The following is a 590-nucleotide window of genomic DNA, read 5'->3' as shown; positions in this document are numbered from 1 at the left end:
GCCAGAATGATGCTCTGTTCTGGCGTTGAACGCCGGCCAGATGCATCTTACTGGCGTTGAACGCCAGCCTGTGCTTTCTCCAGGGTGTGATTTTTTTCTTCTGCTGTTTTTGATTCTGTTTTTAATTTTTTTGATTTTTTTTGTGAACCTTCATGATCATGTACCTAAGAAAACACAAAATAAAAATAAAATGATATAAAATAAAAATTAGATAAATAAAATTGGGTTGCCTCCCAACAAGCGCTTCTTTAATGTCAATAGCTTGACAGTGGCTCTCATGGAGCCACAAGGTGATCAGGTCAATGTTGTATAGTCCCAACACCAAACTTAGAGTTTGGATATGGGATTTTAACACCAAACTTAGAGTTTGGTTGTGGTCTCACAACACCAAACTTAGAGTTTGACTGTGGGGGCTCTTCTTGACTTTAAACTGAGAGAAGCTCTTCATGCTTACTCTCTTTTGTCACAGAGGGATGGCCATGTGCCTTAAACACAAGGTAGTCCCCATTCAATTGAAGGACTAATTCACCTCTGTTGACATCTATCACAGCTCCTGCTGTGGCTAGGAAAGGTCTTCCAAGGATGATACA

This window comes from Arachis duranensis, chromosome 4 (assembly GCF_000817695.3).
Source record: "Arachis duranensis cultivar V14167 chromosome 4, aradu.V14167.gnm2.J7QH, whole genome shotgun sequence".
Lineage (NCBI taxonomy): Eukaryota > Viridiplantae > Streptophyta > Magnoliopsida > Fabales > Fabaceae > Arachis > Arachis duranensis.
Note: the sequence above shows the minus strand (reverse complement) of the source record.